General features: G+C 41.1%; 10 non-coding genes across 10 annotated transcripts; all 10 read right to left on the bottom strand.

Annotated features, from left to right (window-relative positions):
- Positions 1–954: 954 nt before the first annotated feature.
- TRNAS-AGA (transfer RNA serine (anticodon AGA)) lies at positions 955–1,035 on the bottom strand. The gene has a single exon. It is a non-coding gene; the product is annotated as a tRNA-Ser (tRNA).
- A 2,850-nt stretch (positions 1,036–3,885) lies between these two features.
- TRNAS-AGA (transfer RNA serine (anticodon AGA)) lies at positions 3,886–3,967 on the bottom strand. The gene has a single exon. It is a non-coding gene; the product is annotated as a tRNA-Ser (tRNA).
- A 1,651-nt stretch (positions 3,968–5,618) lies between these two features.
- TRNAS-AGA (transfer RNA serine (anticodon AGA)) lies at positions 5,619–5,699 on the bottom strand. Its single transcript has one exon. It is a non-coding gene; the product is annotated as a tRNA-Ser (tRNA).
- Positions 5,700–8,549: 2,850 nt separating this feature from the next.
- Positions 8,550–8,631, bottom strand: TRNAS-AGA (transfer RNA serine (anticodon AGA)). Its single transcript has one exon. It is a non-coding gene; the product is annotated as a tRNA-Ser (tRNA).
- Positions 8,632–10,281: 1,650 nt separating this feature from the next.
- TRNAS-AGA (transfer RNA serine (anticodon AGA)) lies at positions 10,282–10,363 on the bottom strand. The gene has a single exon. It is a non-coding gene; the product is annotated as a tRNA-Ser (tRNA).
- A 295-nt stretch (positions 10,364–10,658) lies between these two features.
- TRNAH-GUG (transfer RNA histidin (anticodon GUG)) lies at positions 10,659–10,730 on the bottom strand. The gene has a single exon. It is a non-coding gene; the product is annotated as a tRNA-His (tRNA).
- A 3,019-nt stretch (positions 10,731–13,749) lies between these two features.
- Positions 13,750–13,831, bottom strand: TRNAS-AGA (transfer RNA serine (anticodon AGA)). The gene has a single exon. It is a non-coding gene; the product is annotated as a tRNA-Ser (tRNA).
- A 1,651-nt stretch (positions 13,832–15,482) lies between these two features.
- On the bottom strand, positions 15,483–15,564 carry TRNAS-AGA (transfer RNA serine (anticodon AGA)). Its single transcript has one exon. It is a non-coding gene; the product is annotated as a tRNA-Ser (tRNA).
- Positions 15,565–17,061: 1,497 nt separating this feature from the next.
- On the bottom strand, positions 17,062–17,133 carry TRNAH-GUG (transfer RNA histidin (anticodon GUG)). The gene has a single exon. It is a non-coding gene; the product is annotated as a tRNA-His (tRNA).
- A 1,281-nt stretch (positions 17,134–18,414) lies between these two features.
- On the bottom strand, positions 18,415–18,496 carry TRNAS-AGA (transfer RNA serine (anticodon AGA)). Its single transcript has one exon. It is a non-coding gene; the product is annotated as a tRNA-Ser (tRNA).
- Between the last annotated feature and the right edge of the window lie 2,425 nt (positions 18,497–20,921).

Genomic DNA, 20,921 nt, shown 5'->3' with positions numbered 1-20,921 from the left:
AAGGAGCGGTCCATCTACACTTTTATAGGGAGGATGCTGCCATGAGCTCCTCCCAGCTAATCACACAAACAGCAGTAAAGCAAGATAACTACACAGTTAGGGGGGACTGCATGGTTAGGTTTTTGAGGAATTATTGAAACTGACCTCAGTGACCCATGATCAGAGCTGTGGCTAATGACTGCATGCCTAATTATGATGAAGCAAGCACCATGGCTCGTAGGGGCCCCACAACACGCTTTTCTTAGCTCAATTAAAGTATAAACCTCTGCCATATATGAGTGGTAAAGGCTTGTTAATTTGGTTGCTTTTCCAATTCACGTCTGACAACAAGATGAAGGAACATTGGGGCATCAGAAGCTTTGGAAAGTAGCCACCAACCTCAGAGAAAGAGAGAAAGAGGGAAAAGGCAGTATGAGGTGTGGAGAAAACAGCAGCAGGTACAAGGAGCTCAAATGAGATTAATGGCGCCTAAATAGAGCACGTAAAGGAACAGTTACAAATCTAAGAAAAGGGAAAGAAAGACTAGGAAAAAAACACGGAAAGAGCCTGTAGATAAAATTCTCTTCCTGGGACAGCAGGCTAAGAGAAATTACACAGGGAGCAGTTAAGCTTGTAACACGGGGAGAATAGAAAAGAAAATGCAGTTTTATGAAGTGTGTTTGCCTAATCCAGCAAGCACTTTTGTTTTATTTTTCTATTTGCTTCTTTTATTGGTAAAGTAAGTTTCAAGTGCATGAATGGTATGACTGAGAGAGCCAGGGTATAATAATTTGAAGTGTTTGCACCAGCGCTAATGTAGGACGAGAGTTATAGCAAAGATATGAAAGGGGTAGCGATAATAAATATGTGAAAGGGCAATAGTGACACCAAAATAAGCCACCTATTTATAAAACTGACATGGAAGAAATTCTAAAGGTTAACGTCTGAAATTGTAGCCGATGTTAAAAAGTTTCTCGTTGTTGGCAGGATTCGACCTGCGCGGGGAGACCCCAATGGATTTCTAGTCCATCGCCTTAACCACTTGGCCACAACAACTGACTGTAAGTTTTGTGCAAATAATCTGTATGAAAGTTTTCAAGGTGTCCCACAGCAAATTCCTGGTATTCTGCAATGCACTTTTTTAAAATAATGTATTTTTCAGCAGGCACATTCTCTCCTAAAAACAAAAATTGCATGAGTATATCTCTAGTTTGGAAAAGGATAGGCTTTCATGCATACTCTCATGTGGCACTCAAGTTTTTGGGACCCTATTGCACTCTGTTTTCGTGCTGCTTTTAGTCTATGGCCCATATTACAGAAGTCTACCATCTTTGAGTATTTGAGGCTCCTTTGTAAGTGCTTTATCTTTTTTACTTGAAGAGCTATATAATAAAGGGGTCAGGGAAAGGTTGCATTTATGGAAGATAAAAGAAGGCACACTTGTCTCACCAAATGCCGTAGAGAAACCTGATGTTTTACTCATGTTATCCTTAGTTTGTTTTTGTTAGACCTTGCATTCTTAAGGTGGCCTCAACCCTACCTTATTGCTTTTCACCTACGCATTTTGCTGTATCTTTTTGTTGGCCTTAGGACTCTGATCACTTTATTGCTACTAATCAGTGCTGAAGTGAACGTGCTTCTTCCCTAATCATGTGTGTAATTGGAGTATACCTGACTGACAGATTTCATTGACTTGAGTGCCCCTTGTAAAGTGGTATACCATATACCCAGGAACTGATTGTGCCGCCCAAAAAAGTATCATTTCAAACCTGTCTCAAGCCTGCTACTGCAGTGCCTGTGCTGCAGTGTACTGCCACTTCGACTTGCCATTTAAAACTACTTGCCAAGCCTTAAACCCCAATTTTATTACATATAATTAACCAAAAGGTAGGCCCTAGGTAGTCCTAGGGGCATCATGCTATGTAAGTAAAAGGTAAGACATGTACTGTGGTAGTTTGCATGTCCTGGTAGTACAAAACAGTCTATTACATTTTTCACTACTGTGAGGCCTGCCCCTCTCGTAGGTTAGCATTGGGTATTCCCTTATACTTTTTGGGGGGTAATTCCATATCAGAGAGGAGAAGCTTTATTTATTTATTGATAAATCCTATTTACTGGTGAGGTTGGATTTAACTTTACTACTTTATAAATGCCATTTTTAGAGAGTGAGCATTTCTCTGCACTTACTGCTCTATTTGCCTGAAAACCTGTCTCCAATTGACGTCTGGATTGGGCTGCGAGACAGCTACATTTGTGCATTCCCTCTAGACAGCCACAATACAGGTCACTCAACTGCAACTGCATTCATCTGCATTCTGATTGGCATGGGGGAGAGCTCCATTCCCCCACCGCAAATAGGTTCAAGAACGATAATTTATGTCAGTAGGTACAATATAGCTACATCTTATAATCATGTGTGTTAAAATAATTTGTCGTTAGATCGTTTAAATATTTTAAAGGATCTGTTTTTAATAGACATTTTACAAAAACAACTGGTATATTTGGTAATTCTGTAAAAGAAAAACCCAACTGCCGTGACATTGCCAACCACAATGCCGTGACTCGGATTCGAACCGAGGTTGCTTCGGCCACAACGCAGAGTACTAACCACTATACGATCACGGCGAGCTACTTGGGCTCAATAACATACAGTGACATGGAGAATTTATAATTCGAAACACTCAGGGAACTCCAGGGATAGGCTGAATGTGTTCATTGCTTCCTCATTCCTTATACAAAGGCTTTGTCTCCTCAGTGGTTGATAGGCTGAAACCGTTTCCTGGTTGCCTGCTTGTGAACTGCCAGAAGTCAAAGATCACACATACACTTGTTGGCCTGTGATGGGACACCAATGCAGAGAAACACACCTGGCGCAGATCTTCTATTCTGTCTATTAGACCTGCATCTCCCCTGTACCTCCTCAAGCCATCTGTATGTGAAGCAAGAAAAAGTTAAGGAGCGGTCCATCTATACTTTTATAGGGAGGATGCTGCCGTGAGCTCCTCCCAGCTAATTACACAAACAGCAGTAAAGCAAGATAACTACACAGTTAGGGGGGACTGCATGGTTAGGTTTTTGAGGAATTATTGAAACTGACCTCAGTGACCCATGATCAGAGCTGTGGCTAATGACTGCATGCCTAATTATGATGAAGCAAGCACCATGGCTCGTAGGGGCCCCACAACACGCTTTTCTTAGCTCAATTAAAGTATAAACCTCTGCCATATATGAGTGGTAAAGGCTTGTTAATTTGGTTGCTTTTCCAATTCACGTCTGACAACAAGATGAAGGAACATTGGGGCATCAGAAGCTTTGGAAAGTAGCCACCAACCTCAGAGAAAGAGAGAAAGAGGGAAAAGGCAGTATGAGGTGTGGAGAAAACAGCAGCAGGTACAAGGAGCTCAAATGAGATTAATGGCGCCTAAATAGAGCACGTAAAGGAACAGTTACAAATCTAAGACAAAGGAAAGAAAGACTAGGAAAAAAACACGGAAAGAGCCTGTAGATAAAATTCTCTTCCTGGGACAGCAGGCTAAGAGAAATTACACAGGGAGCAGTTAAGCTTGTAACACGGGGAGAATAGAAAAGAAAATGCAGTTTTATGAAGTGTGTTGCCTAATCCAGCAAGCACTTTTGTTTTATTTTTCTATTTGCTTCTTTTATTGGTAAAGTAAGTTTCAAGTGCATGAATGGTATGACTGAGAGAGCCAGGGTATAATAATTTGAAGTGTTTGCACCAGCGCTAATGTAGGACGAGAGTTATAGCAAAGATATGAAAGGGGTAGCGATAATAAATATGTGAAAGGGCAATAGTGACACCAACATAAGCCACCTATTTATAAAACTGACATGGAAGAAATTCTAAAGGTTAACTTCTGAAATTGTAGCCGATGTTAAAAAGTTTCTCGTTGTTGGCAGGATTCGAACCTGCGCGGGGAGACCCCAATGGATTTCTAGTCCATCGCCTTAACCACTCGGCCACAACAACTGACTGTAAGTGTTGTGCAAATAATCTGCATGAAAGTTTTCAAGGTGTGCCACAGCAAATTCCTGATATCCTGCAATGCACTTTTTAAAAATAGTTTTTTTCAGCAGGCACATTCTCTCCTAAAAACAAAAATAAGGCTACATCTTATAATCATGTGTGTTTAAATAATTTGTCGTTAAATCGTTTAAATATTTTAAGGGATCTGTTTTTAATAGACATTTTACAAAAACAACTGGTACATTTGGTAATTCTGTAAAAGAAAAACCCAACTGCCGTGACATTGCCAACCACAATGCCGTGACTCGGATTCGAACCGAGGTGGCTGCAGCCACAACATAGAGTACTAACCACTATACGATCAAGGCGAGCTACTTGGGCTCAATAACATACAGTGACATGGAGAATTTATAATTCGAAACACTCAGGGAACTCCAGTGATAGGCTGAATGTGTTCATTGCTTCCTCATTCCTTATACAAAGGCTTTGTCTCCTCAATGGTTGATAGGCTGAAACCGTTTCCTGGTTGCCTGCTTGTGAACTGCCAGAAGTCAAAGATCACACATACACTTGTTGGCCTGTGATGGGACACCAATGCAGAGAAACACACCTGGCGCAGATCTTCTATTCTGTCTATTAGACCTGCATCTCCCCTGTACCTCCTCAAGCCATCTGTATGTGAAGCAAGAAAAAGTTAAGGAGCGGTCCATCTATACTTTTATAGGGAGGATGCTGCCGTGAGCTCCTCCCAGCTAATCACACAAACAGCAGTAAAGCAAGATAACTATACAGTTAGGGGGGACTGCATGGTTAGGTTTTTGAGGAATTATTGAAACTGACCTCAGTGACCCATGATCAGAGCTGTGGCTAATGACTGCGCGCCCAATTATGATGAAGCAAGCACCATGGCTCGTAGGGGCCCCACAACACGCTTTTCTTAGCTCATTGAATTAAAGTATAAACCTCTGCCATGTATGAGTGGTAAAGGCTTGTTAATTTGGTTGCTTTTCCAATTCACGTCTGACAACAAGATGAAGGAACATTGGGGCATCAGAAGCTTTGGAAAGTAGCCACCAACCTCAGAGAAAGAGAGAAAGAGGGAAAAGGCAGTATGAGGTGTGGAGAAAACAGCAGCAGGTACAAGGAGCTCAAATGAGATTAATGGCGCCTAAATAGAGCACGTAAAGGAACAGTTACAAATCTAAGAAAAGGGAAAGAAAGACTAGGAAAAAAACACGGAAAGAGCCTGTAGATAAAATTCTCTTCCTGGGACAGCAGGCTAAGAGAAATTACACAGGGAGCAGTTAAGCTTGTAACACGGGGAGAATAGAAAAGAAAATGCAGTTTTATGAAGTGTGTTTGCCTAATCCAGCAAGCACTTTTGTTTTATTTTTCTATTTGCTTCTTTTATTGGTAAAGTAAGTTTCAAGTGCATGAATGGTATGACTGAGAGAGCCAGGGTATAATAATTTGAAGTGTTTGCACCAGCGCTAATGTAGGACGAGAGTTATAGCAAAGATATGAAAGGGGTAGCGATAATAAATATGTGAAAGGGCAATAGTGACACCAAAATAAGCCACCTATTTATAAAACTGACATGGAAGAAATTCTAAAGGTTAACGTCTGAAATTGTAGCCGATGTTAAAAAGTTTCTCGTTGTTGGCAGGATTCGACCTGCGCGGGGAGACCCCAATGGATTTCTAGTCCATCGCCTTAACCACTTGGCCACAACAACTGACTGTAAGTTTTGTGCAAATAATCTGTATGAAAGTTTTCAAGGTGTCCCACAGCAAATTCCTGGTATTCTGCAATGCACTTTTTTAAAATAATGTATTTTTCAGCAGGCACATTCTCTCCTAAAAACAAAAATTGCATGAGTATATCTCTAGTTTGGAAAAGGATAGGCTTTCATGCATACTCTCATGTGGCACTCAAGTTTTTGGGACCCTATTGCACTCTGTTTTCGTGCTGCTTTTAGTCTATGGCCCATATTACAGAAGTCTACCATCTTTGAGTATTTGAGGCTCCTTTGTAAGTGCTTTATCTTTTTTACTTGAAGAGCTATATAATAAAGGGGTCAGGGAAAGGTTGCATTTATGGAAGATAAAAGAAGGCACACTTGTCTCACCAAATGCCGTAGAGAAACCTGATGTTTTACTCATGTTATCCTTAGTTTGTTTTTGTTAGACCTTGCATTCTTAAGGTGGCCTCAACCCTACCTTATTGCTTTTCACCTACGCATTTTGCTGTATCTTTTTGTTGGCCTTAGGACTCTGATCACTTTATTGCTACTAATCAGTGCTGAAGTGAACGTGCTTCTTCCCTAATCATGTGTGTAATTGGAGTATACCTGACTGACAGATTTCATTGACTTGAGTGCCCCTTGTAAAGTGGTATACCATATACCCAGGAACTGATTGTGCCGCCCAAAAAAGTATCATTTCAAACCTGTCTCAAGCCTGCTACTGCAGTGCCTGTGCTGCAGTGTACTGCCACTTCGACTTGCCATTTAAAACTACTTGCCAAGCCTTAAACCCCAATTTTATTACATATAATTAACCAAAAGGTAGGCCCTAGGTAGTCCTAGGGGCATCATGCTATGTAAGTAAAAGGTAAGACATGTACTGTGGTAGTTTGCATGTCCTGGTAGTACAAAACAGTCTATTACATTTTTCACTACTGTGAGGCCTGCCCCTCTCGTAGGTTAGCATTGGGTATTCCCTTATACTTTTTGGGGGGTAATTCCATATCAGAGAGGAGAAGCTTTATTTATTTATTGATAAATCCTATTTACTGGTGAGGTTGGATTTAACTTTACTACTTTATAAATGCCATTTTTAGAGAGTGAGCATTTCTCTGCACTTACTGCTCTATTTGCCTGAAAACCTGTCTCCAATTGACGTCTGGATTGGGCTGCGAGACAGCTACATTTGTGCATTCCCTCTAGACAGCCACAATACAGGTCACTCAACTGCAACTGCATTCATCTGCATTCTGATTGGCATGGGGGAGAGCTCCATTCCCCCACCGCAAATAGGTTCAAGAACGATAATTTATGTCAGTAGGTACAATATAGCTACATCTTATAATCATGTGTGTTAAAATAATTTGTCGTTAGATCGTTTAAATATTTTAAAGGATCTGTTTTTAATAGACATTTTACAAAAACAACTGGTATATTTGGTAATTCTGTAAAAGAAAAACCCAACTGCCGTGACATTGCCAACCACAATGCCGTGACTCGGATTCGAACCGAGGTTGCTTCGGCCACAACGCAGAGTACTAACCACTATACGATCACGGCGAGCTACTTGGGCTCAATAACATACAGTGACATGGAGAATTTATAATTCGAAACACTCAGGGAACTCCAGGGATAGGCTGAATGTGTTCATTGCTTCCTCATTCCTTATACAAAGGCTTTGTCTCCTCAGTGGTTGATAGGCTGAAACCGTTTCCTGGTTGCCTGCTTGTGAACTGCCAGAAGTCAAAGATCACACATACACTTGTTGGCCTGTGATGGGACACCAATGCAGAGAAACACACCTGGCGCAGATCTTCTATTCTGTCTATTAGACCTGCATCTCCCCTGTACCTCCTCAAGCCATCTGTATGTGAAGCAAGAAAAAGTTAAGGAGCGGTCCATCTATACTTTTATAGGGAGGATGCTGCCGTGAGCTCCTCCCAGCTAATTACACAAACAGCAGTAAAGCAAGATAACTACACAGTTAGGGGGGACTGCATGGTTAGGTTTTTGAGGAATTATTGAAACTGACCTCAGTGACCCATGATCAGAGCTGTGGCTAATGACTGCATGCCTAATTATGATGAAGCAAGCACCATGGCTCGTAGGGGCCCCACAACACGCTTTTCTTAGCTCAATTAAAGTATAAACCTCTGCCATATATGAGTGGTAAAGGCTTGTTAATTTGGTTGCTTTTCCAATTCACGTCTGACAACAAGATGAAGGAACATTGGGGCATCAGAAGCTTTGGAAAGTAGCCACCAACCTCAGAGAAAGAGAGAAAGAGGGAAAAGGCAGTATGAGGTGTGGAGAAAACAGCAGCAGGTACAAGGAGCTCAAATGAGATTAATGGCGCCTAAATAGAGCACGTAAAGGAACAGTTACAAATCTAAGACAAAGGAAAGAAAGACTAGGAAAAAAACACGGAAAGAGCCTGTAGATAAAATTCTCTTCCTGGGACAGCAGGCTAAGAGAAATTACACAGGGAGCAGTTAAGCTTGTAACACGGGGAGAATAGAAAAGAAAATGCAGTTTTATGAAGTGTGTTGCCTAATCCAGCAAGCACTTTTGTTTTATTTTTCTATTTGCTTCTTTTATTGGTAAAGTAAGTTTCAAGTGCATGAATGGTATGACTGAGAGAGCCAGGGTATAATAATTTGAAGTGTTTGCACCAGCGCTAATGTAGGACGAGAGTTATAGCAAAGATATGAAAGGGGTAGCGATAATAAATATGTGAAAGGGCAATAGTGACACCAACATAAGCCACCTATTTATAAAACTGACATGGAAGAAATTCTAAAGGTTAACTTCTGAAATTGTAGCCGATGTTAAAAAGTTTCTCGTTGTTGGCAGGATTCGAACCTGCGCGGGGAGACCCCAATGGATTTCTAGTCCATCGCCTTAACCACTCGGCCACAACAACTGACTGTAAGTGTTGTGCAAATAATCTGCATGAAAGTTTTCAAGGTGTGCCACAGCAAATTCCTGATATCCTGCAATGCACTTTTTAAAAATAGTTTTTTTCAGCAGGCACATTCTCTCCTAAAAACAAAAATAAGGCTACATCTTATAATCATGTGTGTTTAAATAATTTGTCGTTAAATCGTTTAAATATTTTAAGGGATCTGTTTTTAATAGACATTTTACAAAAACAACTGGTACATTTGGTAATTCTGTAAAAGAAAAACCCAACTGCCGTGACATTGCCAACCACAATGCCGTGACTCGGATTCGAACCGAGGTGGCTGCAGCCACAACATAGAGTACTAACCACTATACGATCAAGGCGAGCTACTTGGGCTCAATAACATACAGTGACATGGAGAATTTATAATTCGAAACACTCAGGGAACTCCAGTGATAGGCTGAATGTGTTCATTGCTTCCTCATTCCTTATACAAAGGCTTTGTCTCCTCAGTGGTTGATAGGCTGAAACCGTTTCCTGGTTGCCTGCTTGTGAACTGCCAGAAGTCAAAGATCACACATACACTTGTTGGCCTGTGATGGGACACCAATGCAGAGAAACACACCTGGCGCAGATCTTCTATTCTGTCTATTAGACCTGCATCTCCCCTGTACCTCCTCAAGCCATCTGTATGTGAAGCAAGAAAAAGTTAAGGAGCGGTCCATCTATACTTTTATAGGGAGGATGCTGCCGTGAGCTCCTCCCAGCTAATCGCACAAACAGCAGTAAAGCAAGATAACTATACAGTTAGGGGGGACTGCATGGTTAGGTTTTTGAGGAATTATTGAAACTGACCTCAGTGACCCATGATCAGAGCTGTGGCTAATGACTGCGCGCCCAGTTATGATGAAGCAAGCACCATGGCTCGTAGGGGCCCCACAACACGCTTTTCTTAGCTCATTGAATTAAAGTATAAACCTCTGCCATGTATGAGTGCTAAAGGCTTGTTAATTTGGTTGCCTTTCCAATTCACGTCTGACAACAAGATGAAGGAACATTGGGGCATCAGAAGCTTTGGAAAGTAGCCACCAACCTCAGAGAAAGAGAGAAAGAGGGAAAAGGCAGTATGAGGTGTGGAGAAAACAGCAGCAGGTACAAGGAGCTCAAATGAGATTAATGGCGCCTAAATAGAGCACATAAAGGAACAGTTACAAATCTAAGAAAAGGGAAAGAAAGACTAGGAAAAAAACACGGAAAGAGCCTGTAGATAAAATTCTCTTCCTGGGACAGCAGGCTAAGAGAAATTACACAGGGAGCAGTTAAGCTTGTAACACGGGGAGAATAGAAAAGAAAATGCAGTTTTATGAAGTGTGTTTGCCTAATCCAGCAAGCACTTTTATTTTATTTTTCTATTTGCTTCTTTTATTGGTAAAGTAAGTTTCAAGTGCATGAATGGTATGACTGAGAGAGCACGGGTATAATAATTTGAAGTGTTTGCACCAGCGCTAATGTAGGACGAGAGTTATAGCAAAGATATGAAAGGGGTAGCGATAATAAATATGTGAAAGGGCAATAGTGACACCAAACTAAGCCACCTATTTACAAAACTGACATGGAAGAAATTCTAAAGTAAGCTTCTGAAATTGTAGCCGATGTTAAATAGTTTCTCGTTGTTGGCAGGATTCGAACCTGCGCGGGGAGACCCCAACGGATTTCTAGTCCATCGCCTTAACCACTCGGCCACAACAACTGACTGTAAGTTTTGTGCAAATAATCTGCATGAAAGTTTTCAATGTGTCCCACAGCAAATTCCTGATATCCTGCAATGCACTTTTTAAAAATAATGTTTTTTTCAGAAGGCACATTCTCTCCTAAAAACAAAAATAAGGCTACATCTTATAATCATGTGTGTTTAAATAATTTGTCGTTAGATCGTTTAAATATTTTAAAGGATCTGTTTTTAATAGACATTTTACAAAAACAACTGGTACATTTGGTAATTCTGTAAAAGAAAAACCCAACTGCCGTGACATTGCCAACCACAATGCCGTGACTCGGATTCGAACCGAGGTTGCTGCGGCCACAACGCAGAGTACTAACCACTATACGATCACGGCAAGCTACTTGGGCTCAATAACATACAGTGACATGGAGAATTTATAATTCGGAACACTCAGGGAACTCCAGTGATAGGCTGAATGTGTTCATTGCTTCCTCATTGCTTATACAAAGGCTTTGTCTCCTCAGTGGTTGATAGGCTGAAACCGTTTCCTGGCCGCCTGCTTGTGAACTGCCAGAAGTCAAAGATCACACATACACTTGTGGGCCTGTGATGGGACACCAATGCAGAGAAACACACCTGGCGCAGATCTTCTATTCTGTCTATTAGACCTGCATCTCCCCTGTACCTCCTCAAGCCATCTGTATGTGAAGCAAGAAAAAGTTAAGGAGCGGTCCATCTACACTTTTATAGGGAGGATGCTGCCGTGAGCTCCTCCCAGCTAATCACACAAACAGCAGTAAAGCAAGATAACTACACAGTTAGGGGGGACTGCATGGATAGGTTTTTGAGGAATTATTGAAACTGACCTCAGTGACCCATGATCAGAGCTGTGGCTAATGACTGCGTGCCCAATTATGATGAAGCAAGCACCATGGCTCGTAGGGGCCCCACAACACGCTTTTCTTAGCTCATTGAATTAAAGTATAAACCTCTGCCATGTATGAGTGGTAAAGGCTTGTTAATTTGGTTGCTTTTCCAATTCACGTCTGACAACAAGATGAAGGAACATTGGGGCATCAGAAGCTTTGGAAAGTAGCCACCAACCTCAGAGAAAGAGAGAAAGAGGGAAAAGGCAGTATGAGGTGTGGAGAAAACAGCAGCAGGTACAAGGAGCTCAAATGAGATTAATGGCGCCTAAATAGAGCACGTAAAGGAACAGTTACAAATCTAAGAAAAGGGAAAGAAAGACTAGGAAAAAAACACGGAAAGAGCCTGTAGATAAAATTCTCTTCCTGGGACAGCAGGCTAAGAGAAATTACACAGGGAGCAGTTAAGCTTGTAACACGGGGAGAATAGAAAAGAAAATGCAGTTTTATGAAGTGTGTTTGCCTAATCCAGCAAGCACTTTTGTTTTATTTTTCTATTTGCTTCTTTTATTGGTAAAGTAAGTTTCAAGTGCATGAATGGTATGACTGAGAGAGCCAGGGTATAATAATTTGAAGTGTTTGCACCAGCGCTAATGTAGGACGAGAGTTATAGCAAAGATATGAAAGGGGTAGCGATAATAAATATGTGAAAAGGCAATAGTGACACCAAAATAAGCCACCTATTTATAAAACTGACATGGAAGAAATTCTAAAGGTTAACTTCTGAAATTGTAGCCGATGTTAAAAAGTTTCTCGTTGTTGGCAGAATTCGAACCTGCGCGGGGAGACCCCAATGGATTTCTAGTTCATCGCCTTAACCACTCGTCCACTACAACTGACTGTAAGTTTTGTGCAAATAATCTGCATGAAAGTTTTCAAGGTGTGCCACAGCAAATTCCTGATATCCTGCAATGCACTTTTTAAAAATAGTTTTTTTCAGCAGGCACATTCTCTCCTAAAAACAAAAATAAGGCTACATCTTATAATCATGTGTGTTTAAATAATTTGTCGTTAAATCGTTTAAATATTTTAAAGGATCTGTTTTTAATAGACATTTTACAAAAACAACTGGTACATTTGGTAATTCTGTAAAAGAAAAACCCAACTGCCGTGACATTGCCAACCACAATGCCGTGACTCGGATTCCAACCGAGGTTGCTGCAGCCACAACGCAGAGTACTAACCACTATACGATCACGGCGAGCTACTTGGGCTCAATAACATACAGTGACATGGAGAATTTATAATTCGAAACACTCAGGGAACTCCAGTGATAGGCTGAATGTGTTCATTGCTTCCTCATTCCTTATACAAAGGCTTTGTCTCCTCAATGGTTGATAGGCTGAAACCGTTTCCTGGTTGCCTGCTTGTGAACTGCCAGAAGTCAAAGATCACACATACACTTGTTGGCCTGTGATGGGACACCAATGCAGAGAAACACACCTGGCGCAGATCTTCTATTCTGTCTATTAGACCTGCATCTCCCCTGTACCTCCTCAAGCCATCTGTATGTGAAGCAAGAAAAAGTTAAGGAGCGGTCCATCTATACTTTTATAGGGAGGATGCTGCCGTGAGCTCCTCCCAGCTAATCACACAAACAGCAGTAAAGCAAGATAACTATACAGTTAGGGGGGACTGCATGGTTAGGTTTTTGAGGAATTATTGAAACTGACCTCAGTGACCCATGATCAGAGCTGTGGCTAATGACTGCGCGCCCAATTATGATGAAGCAAGCACCATGGCTCGTAGGGGCCCCACAACACGCTTTTCTTAGCTCATTGAATTAAAGTATAAACCTCTGCCATGTATGAGTGGTAAAGGCTTGTTAATTTGGTTGCTTTTCCAATTCACGTCTGACAACAAGATGAAGGAACATTGGGGCATCAGAAGCTTTGGAAAGTAGCCACCAACCTCAGAGAAAGAGAGAAAGAGGGAAAAGGCAGTATGAGGTGTGGAGAAAACAGCAGCAGGTACAAGGAGCTCAAATGAGATTAATGGCGCCTAAATAGAGCACGTAAAGGAACAGTTACAAATCTAAGAAAAGGGAAAGAAAGACTAGGAAAAAAACACGGAAAGAGCCTGTAGATAAAATTCTCTTCCTGGGACAGCAGGCTAAGAGAAATTACACAGGGAGCAGTTAAGCTTGTAACACGGGGAGAATAGAAAAGAAAATGCAGTTTTATGAAGTGTGTTTGCCTAATCCAGCAAGCACTTTTGTTTTATTTTTCTATTTGCTTCTTTTATTGGTAAAGTAAGTTTCAAGTGCATGAATGGTATGACTGAGAGAGCCAGGGTATAATAATTTGAAGTGTTTGCACCAGCGCTAATGTAGGACGAGAGTTGTAGCAAAGATATGAAAGGGGTAGCGATAATAAATATGTGAAAGGGCAATAGTGACACCAAAATAAGCCACCTATTTATAAAATTGACATGGAAGAAATTCTAAAGGTTAACTTCTGAAATTGTAGCCGATGTTAAAAAGTTTCTCGTTGTTGGCAGGATTCGAACCTGCGCGGGGAGACCCCAATGGATTTCTAGTCCATCGCCTTAACCACTCGGCCACAACAACTGACTGTAAGTTTTGTGCAAATAATCTGCATGAAAGTTTTCAAGGTGTGCCACAGCAAATTCCTGATATCCTGCAATGCACTTTTTAAAAATAGTTTTTTTCAGCAGGCACATTCTCTCCTAAAAACAAAAATAAGGCTACATCTTATAATCATGTGTGTTTAAATAATTTGTCGTTAAATCGTTTAAATATTTTAAAGGATCTGTTTTTAATAGACATTTTACAAAAACAACTGGTACATTTGGTAATTCTGTAAAAGAAAAACCCTACTGCCGTGACATTGCCAACCACAATGCCATGACTCGGATTCGAACCTAGGTTGCTGCAGCCACAACGCAGAGTACTAACCACTATACAATCACGGCGAGCTACTTGGGCTCAATAACATACAGTGACATGGAGAATTTATAATTCGAAACACTCAGGGAACTCCAGTGATAGGCTGAATGTGTTCATTGCTTCCTCATTCCTTATACAAAGGCTTTGTCTCCTCAATGGTTGATAGGCTGAAACCGTTTCCTGGTTGCCTGCTTGTGAACTGCCAGAAGTCAAAGATCACACATACACTTGTTGGCCTGTGATGGGACACCAATGCAGAGAAACACACCTGGCGCAGATCTTCTATTCTGTCTATTAGACCTGCATCTCCCCTGTACCTCCTCAAGCCATCTGTATGTGAAGCAAGAAAAAGTTAAGGAGCGGTCCATCTATACTTTTATAGGGAGGATGCTGCCGTGAGCTCCTCCCAGCTAATCACACAAACAGCAGTAAAGCAAGATAACTATACAGTTAGGGGGGACTGCATGGTTAGGTTTTTGAGGAATTATTGAAACTGACCTCAGTGACCCATGATCAGAGCTGTGGCTAATGACTGCGCGCCCAATTATGATGAAGCAAGCACCATGGCTCGTAGGGGCCCCACAACACGCTTTTCTTAGCTCATTGAATTAAAGTATAAACCTCTGCCATGTATGAGTGGTAAAGGCTTGTTAATTTGGTTGCTTTTCCAATTCACGTCTGACAACAAGATGAAGGAACATTGGGGCATCAGAAGCTTTGGAAAGTAGCCACCAACCTCAGAGAAAGAGAGAAAGAGGGAAAAGGCAGTATGAGGTGTGGAGAAAACAGCAGCAGGTACAAGGAGCTCAAATGAGATTAATGGCGCCTAAATAGAGCACATAAAGGAACAGTTACAAATCTAAGAAAAGGGAAAGAAAGACTAGGAAAAAAACACGGAAAGAGCCTGTAGATAAAATTCTCTTCCTGGGACAGCAGGCTAAGAGAAATTACACAGGGAGCAGTTAAGCTTGTAACACGGGGAGAATAGAAAAGAAAATGCAGTTTTATGAAGTGTGTTTGCCTAATCCAGCAAGCACTTTTATTTTATTTTTCTATTTGCTTCTTTTATTGGTAAAGTAAGTTTCAAGTGCATGAATGGTATGACTGAGAGAGCCAGGGTATAATAATTTGAAGTGTTTGCACCAGCGCTAATGTAGGACGAGAGTTATAGCAAAGATATGAAAGGGGTAGCGATAATAAATATGTGAAAGGGCAATAGTGACACCAAAATAAGCCACCTATTTATAAAACTGACATGGAAGAAATTCTAAAGGTTAACTTCTGAAATTGTAGCCGATGTTAAAAAGTTTCTCGTTGTTGGCAGGATTCGAACCTGCGCGGGGAGACCCCAATGGATTTCTAGTCCATCGCCTTAACCACTCGGCCACAACAACTGACTGTAAGTTTTGTGCAAATAATCTGTATGAAAGTTTTCAAGGTGTCCCACAGCAAATTCCTGGTATTCTGCAATGCACTTTTTTAAAATAATGTATTTTTCAGCAGGCACATTCTCTCCTAAAAACAAAAATTGCATGAGTATATCTCTAGTTTGGAAAAGGATAGGCTTTCATGCATACTCTCATGTGGCACTCAAGTTTTTGGGACCCTATTGCACTCTGTTTTCGTGCTGCTTTTAGTCTATGGCCCATATTACAGAAGTCTACCATCTTTGAGTATTTGAGGCTCCTTTGTAAGTGCTTTATCTTTTTTACTTGAAGAGCTATATAATAAAGGGGTCAGGGAAAGATTGCATTTATGGAAGATAAAAGAAGGCACACTTGTCTCACCAAATGCCGTAGAGAAACCTGATGTTTTACTCATGTTATCCTTAGTTTGTTTTTGTTAGACCTTGCATTCTTAAGGTGGCCTCAACCCTACCTTATTGCTTTTCACCTACGCATTTTGCTGTATCTTTTTGTTGTCCTTTGGACTCTGATCACTTTATTGCTACTAATCAGTGCTGAAGTGAACGTGCTTCTTCCCTAATCATGTGTGTAATTGGAGTATACCTGACTGACAGATTTCATTGACTTGAAAGCCCCTTGTAAAGTGGTATACCATATACCCAGGAACTGATTGTGCCGCCCAAAAAAGTATCATTTCAAACCTGTCTCAAGCCTGCTACTGCAGTGCCTGTGCTGCAGTGTACTGCCACTTCGACTTGCCATTTAAAACTACTTGCCAAGCCTTAAACTCCAATTTTATTACATATAATTAACCAAAAGGTAGGCCCTAGGTAGTCCTAGGGGCATCATGCTATGTAAGTAAAAGGTAAGACATGTACTGTGGTAGTTTGCATGTCCTGGTACTACAAAACAGTCTATTACATTTTTCACTACTGTGAGGTCTGCCCCTCTCGTAGGTTAGCATTGGGTATTCCCTTATACTTTTTGGGGGGTAATTCCATATCAGAGAGGAGAAGCTTTATTTATTTATTGATAAATCCTATTTACTGGTGAGGTTGGATTTAACTTTACTACTTTATAAATGCCATTTTTAGAGAGTGAGCATTTCTCTGCACTTACTGCTCTATTTGCCTGAAAACCTGTCTCCAATTGACGTCTGGATTGGGCTGCGAGACAGCTACATTTGTGCATTCCCTCTAGACAGCCACAATACAGGTCACTCAACTGCAACTGCATTCATCTGCATTCTGATTGGCATGGGGGAGAGCTCCATTCCCCCACCGCAAATAGGTTCAAGAACGATAATTTATGTCAGTAGGTACAATATAGCTACATCTTATAATCATGTGTGTTAAAATAATTTGTCGTTAGATCGTTTAAATATTTTAAAGGATCTGTTTTTAATAGACATTTTACAAAAACAACTGGTACATTTGGTAATTCTGTAAAAGAAAAACCCAACTGCTGTGACATTGCCAACCACAATGCCGTGACTCGGATTCGAACCGAGGTTGCTGCGGCCACAACGCAGAGTACTAACCACTATACGATCACGGCGAGCTACTTGGGCTCAATAACATACAGTGACATGGAGAATTTATAATTCGGTACACTCAGGGAACTCCTGTGATAGGCTGAATGTGTTAATTGCTTCCTCATTCCTTATACAAAGGCTTTGTCTCCTCAGTGGTTGATAGGCTGAAACTGTTTCCTGGCCGCCTGCTTGTGAACTGCCAGGAGTCAAAGATCACACATACACTTGTGGGCCTGTGATGGGACACCAATGCAGAGAAACACACCTGACGCAGATCTTCTATACTGTCTAGTAGACCTGCATCTCCCCTGTACCTCCTCAAGCCATCTGTATGTGAAGCAAGAAAGAGTTAAGGAGCGGTCCATCTACACTTTTATAGGGAGGATGCTGCCATGAGCTCCTCCCAGCTAATCACACAAACAGCAGTAAAGCAAGATAACTACACAGTTAGGGGGGACTGCATGGTTAGGTTTTTGAGGAATTATTGAAACTGACCTCAGTGACCCATGATCAGAGCTGTGGCTAATGACTGCGTGCCTAATTATGATGAAGCAAGCACCATGGCTCGTAGGGGCCCCACAACACGCTTTTCTTAGCTCAATTAAAGTATAAACCTCTGCCATATATGAGTGGTAAAGGCTTGTTAATTTGGTTGCTTTTCCAATTCACGTCTGACAACAAGATGAAGGAACATTGGGGCATCAGAAGCTTTGGAAAGTAGCCACCAACCTCAGAGAAAGAGAGAAAGAGGGAAAAGGCAGTATGAGGTGTGGAGAAAACAGCAGCAGGTACAAGGAGCTCAAATGAGATTAATGGCGCCTAAATAGAGCACGTAAAGGAACAGTTACAAATCTAAGAAAAAGGAAAGAAAGACTAGGAAAAAAACACGGAAAGAGCCTGTAGATAAAATTCTCTTCCTGGGACAGCAGGCTAAGAGAAATTACACAGGGAGCAGTTAAGCTTGTAACACGGGGAGAATAGAAAAGAAAATGCAGTTTTATGAAGTGTGTTGCCTAATCCAGCAAGCACTTTTGTTTTATTTTTCTATTTGCTTCTTTTATTGGTAAAGTAAGTTTCAAGTGCATGAATGGTATGACTGAGAGAGCCAGGGTATAATAATTTGAAGTGTTTGCACCAGCGCTAATGTAGGACGAGAGTTATAGCAAAGATATGAAAGGGGTAGCGATAATAAATATGTGAAAGGGCAATAGTGACACCAAAATAAGCCACCTATTTATAAAACTGACATGGAAGAAATTCTAAAGGTTAGCTTCTGAAATTGTAGCCGATGTTAAAAAGTTTCTCGTTGTTGGCAGGATTCGAAACTGCGCGGGGGGACCCCAATGGATTTCTAGTCCATCACCTTAACCACTCAGCCACAACAACTGACTGCAAGTTTTGTGCAAATAATCTGCATGAAAGTTTTCAAGGTGTGCCACAGCAAATTCCTGATATCCTGCAATGCACTTTTTAAAAATAATGTTTTTTTCAGCAGGCACATTCTCTCCTAAAAACAAAAATAAGGCTACATCTTATAATCATGTGTGTTTAAATAATTTGTCGTTAGATCGTTTAAATATTTTAAAGGATCTGTTTTTAATAGACATTTTACAAAAACAACTAGTACATTTGGTAATTCTGTAAAAGAAAAACCCAACTGCCGTGACATTGCCAACCACAATGCCGTGACTCGGATTCGAACCGAGGTTGCTGCAGACACAACGCAGAGTACTAACCACTATACGATCATGGCGAGCTACTTGGGCTCAATAACATACAGTGACATGGAGAATTTATAATTCTAAACACTCAGGGAACTCCAGTGATAGGCTGAATGTGTTCATTGCTTCCTCATTCCTTATACAAAGGCTTTGTCTCCTCAGTGGTTGATAGGCTGAAACCGTTTCCTGGCCGCCTGCTTGTGAACTGCCAGAAGTCAAAGATCACACATACACTTGTGGGCCTGTGATGGGACACCAATGCAGAGAAACACACCTGGCGCAGATCTTCTATTCTGTCTATTAGACCTGCATCTCCCCTGTACCTCCTCAAGCCATCTGTATGTGAAGCAAGAAAAAGTTAAGGAGCGGTCCATCTACACTTTTATAGGGAGGATGCTGCCGTGAGCTCCTCCCAGCTAATCACACAAACAGCAGTAAAGCAAGATAACTACACAGTTAGGGGGGACTGCATGGTTAGGTTTTTGAGGAATTATTGAAACTGACCTCAGTGACCCATGATCAGAGCTGTGGCTAATGACTGCGCGCCCAATTATGATGAAGCAAGCACCTTGGCTCGTAGGGGCCCCACAACACGCTTTTCTTAGCTCATTGAATTAAAGTATAAACCTCTGCCATGTATGAGTGGTAAAGGCTTGTTAATTTGGTTGCTTTTCCAATTCACGTCGGACAACAAGATGAAGGAACATTGGGGCATCAGAAGCTTTGGAAAGTAGCCACCAACCTCAGAGAAAGAGAGAAAGAGGGAAAAGGCAGTATGAGGTGTGGAGAAAACAGCAGCAGGTACAAGGAGCTCAAATGAGATTAATGGCGCCTAAATAGAGCACATAAAGGAACAGTTACAAATCTAAGAAAAGGGAAAGAAAGACTAGGAAAAAAACACGGAAAGAGCCTGTAGATAAAATTCTCTTCCTGGGACAGCAGGCTAAGAGAAATTACACAGGGAGCAGTTAAGCTTGTAACACGGGGAGAATAGAAAAGAAAATGCAGTTTTATGAAGTGTGTTTGCCTAATCCAGCAAGCACTTTTGTTTTATTTTTCTATTTGCTTCTTTTATTGGTAAAGTAAGTTTCAAGTGCATGAATGGTATGACTGAGAGAGCCAGGGTATAATAATTTGAAGTGTTTGCACCAGCGCTAATGTAGGACGAGAGTTATAGCAAAGATATGAAAGGGGTAGCGATAATAAATATGTGAAAGGGCAATAGTGACACCAAAATAAGCCACCTATTCATAAAACTGACATGGAAGAAATTCTAAAGGTTAACTTCTGAAATTGTAGCCGATGTTAAAAAGTTTCTCGTTGTTGGCAAGATTCAAAACTGCGCGGGAGATCCCAATGGATTTCTAGTCCATCGCCTTAACCACTCAGCCACAACAACTGACTGTAAGTTTTGTGCAAATAATCTGCATGAAAGTTTTCAAGGTGTGCCACAGCAAATTCCTGATATCCTGCAATGCACTTTTTAAAAATAATGTTTTTTTCAGCAGGCACATTCTCTCCTAAAAACAAAAATAAGGCTACATCTTATAATCATGTGTGTTTAAATAATTTGTTGTTAAATCGTTTAAATATTTTAAAGGATCTGTTTTTAATAGACATTTTACAAAAACAACTGGTACATTTGGTAATTCTGTAAAAGAAAAACCCAACTGCCGTGACATTGCCAACCACAATGCCGTGACTCGGATTCGAACCGAGGTTGCTGCAGCCACAACTCAGAGTACTAACCACTATACGATCACGGCGAGCTACTTGGGCTCAATAACATACAGTGACATGGAGAATTTATAATTCTAAACACTCAGGGAACTCCAGTGATAGGCTGAATGTGTTCATTGCTTCCTCATTCCTTATACAAAGGCTTTGTCTCCTCAGTGGTTGATAGGCTGAAACCGTTTCCTGGTTGCCTGCTTGTGAACTGCCAGAAGTCAAAGATCACACATACACTTGTTGGCCTGTGATGGGACACCAATGCAGAGAAACACACCTGGCGCAGATCTTCTATTCTGTCTATTAGACCTGCATCTCCCCTGTACCTCCTCAAGCCATCTGTATGTGAAGCAAGAAAA

The sequence above is a fragment of the Lissotriton helveticus genome, chromosome 12 (genome assembly GCF_964261635.1).
Source record: "Lissotriton helveticus chromosome 12, aLisHel1.1, whole genome shotgun sequence".
Classification (NCBI taxonomy): Eukaryota; Metazoa; Chordata; class Amphibia; order Caudata; family Salamandridae; genus Lissotriton; species Lissotriton helveticus.
The sequence above is the reverse complement of the archived record's forward strand: the minus strand, read 5'-3'. Positions and strand labels throughout refer to the sequence as shown.